Here is a 2,181-nt window from a genome sequence, read left to right on the forward strand (position 1 = left end):
CTGAATGGGCTTGGCATAGTCTGGAATATGAAAGGACAAGTCCTTGTCATATCCAAGACCAGTTCTGTGCTTGTTGTGGACAAGCTATTCCCAAGGTCTGATGATGGGTTTGGGAAGTGTTGACTGAGTTTTTGCATCTGCATGTACAACATTATTGACTTGTTGTTGATGGGTTGCAGTCTCAATGTTCTAAACAAAAACAATTTCAGAATGATGTCTATTTTGATGTAGCTCTTCTTGCTGTAGCTGTGATTCAATATGCAAAAAATCAATCTTTTCCTGTGCATTTTGTAGACATGTCTGAATTTCTGAGAGAGATCTTTTGCTGATTTGTAATGTGTCATCAACAGTGGATAACATTAATGTGCTCAATAGCTCTAAAAAATAATTGATTCTGGCCATTGTCTCACCAAAAATGAAGACCATTCAAGCTGACATCATGCTCCAAATAATGTATCACTTCCTCTTTGTAACAGCGAAAACACAAAATAATGTACCATATACAGTCGCAACAATTACACTGAGGGCCACGTTGTATGGCAGAACAGGTGGCTACAATGACCCAAGAAATGTGGAATCCTTCACAGAGATATAATGTTGATGAAGGGGCATGGACGCTGTCAATCGAAATCCACAAATCACTTTCTTCTCAACAAAGTGTTTGAGTAGGAGATGAAGGGAGGTCAAGAAAGCAGAGAAAACGCAAAAAGTCAATCCACCATAAACACTAGATGGATTCTGACAAAAGAACAAAAAGATTTATCAGAAGAAATGTACAGGGAAGGGATCCGCAATCCCACTCCCGATCAAATTGATGAGATTGCCAGTCGACTGCGGACGTATGGTACCATTCAAAGCAAGAGCGTGCACTACTTGTTTCAAAATCGCAAAGCTGGCGAACGGAGATAGAAAGAAGAGAGAGTGTCACTCCATTAATGACCAGTCAGCTTCAAGGCTGTGCGAGAATTACACCACAACTCCATTACCAATTCCATTTTGCACAGTAACTCTCCACTCGCTCTTGGCATATTTAAAGAGAGATAGTGGGCAACTTTGCCTTTTGGCAAAGTCTGGTAGTCTTGTATTCGTAAATTGGCATGTAACTCTGGTTCTTTCATATTTTTATTGGGCCGACCATGGCTAATAGTAAGACTCTGGTGATTACCCCCATCATTCTCCAGAAGCGGAAGTTCAAGCCATCGGATGATGATATTGTCTGGCCTCCCACTGTCATAATTCAGAACACGAGGCTCGCGAAGAATGAAGATAGTCGATGGACTGGCCTCTGTGTCTTTTATTTTGCCTCAGTTGTATTTCCCTCTGAGAAACGTGATAATGAAATATTGTTGTTCACGGTGCAATCACGCAGTGAATTGCTTGACACGTTTTGCTTTCCTTTTCCTCAGTTTTCATGAAAGCTATAGCTCCTTAGTCAACTTAATTATGTGCAGCATTACCATCCTCACCCTAACACAGAATATAAAAATAATGCAAGCATCTAGTAACTTTAGTTATGCATTCCAGTACTCAGCAAGATCAACAAGTGTTGAAATATTAGAACAAATATAAACAAACAATAGATGTTCCGAGTGTCGTCAACAGCACTGAAACAAAATTCACTCTGTTGTTGCTAAGAATATTTTGCCCATAGATTTTCTTGACAGTTGGCCCTGGTTATTTGGCTCAGCTTTTTGATTCATAGACACATCCTCAATACGACGCAAATTTAATCCTAAAATTGGCACACAGTCCCAGCAAATGAAGTTACGGCAACAATGTGAGCTAGCGCAAGGGAGATTCTGCCTTCCAGTGTCTCTTCAGTGCTCACGGTCATCACAAAAGAAAATAATAGTAGGAGAGGACACGATTTTCTGTTGTTGTCCCTTCAAATGCACCAGCGGCAAGAAGAATGAGCTCACGATCATCACAAAATTAGAGAATAATTTACCTTCAGTACTCAATGCATCCTTCAGCTGAGAAAATTGTCTCTACACTTATGCTTAACTCGTCCTCTTCAAGGGTCCCGAGCTATGCTACAGCAGCCTTACTTTCCTTTCAAATTCACCTTCTTTCTTGAGAGTTGTAATGTCAGGTTCACTACGCTTCCGCCCAACGATTCTATGCACCAGGCCAATGCAACGGACAGGCCAGCATCATGATTATAGGAGTTATGATTATTGC

The sequence above is a fragment of the Pinus tabuliformis genome, chromosome 6, assembly GCF_031772625.1.
Source record: "Pinus tabuliformis cultivar Carrire ecotype Pingquan chromosome 6, CPIR1, whole genome shotgun sequence".
In the NCBI taxonomy this organism is placed as follows: domain Eukaryota; kingdom Viridiplantae; phylum Streptophyta; class Pinopsida; order Pinales; family Pinaceae; genus Pinus; species Pinus tabuliformis.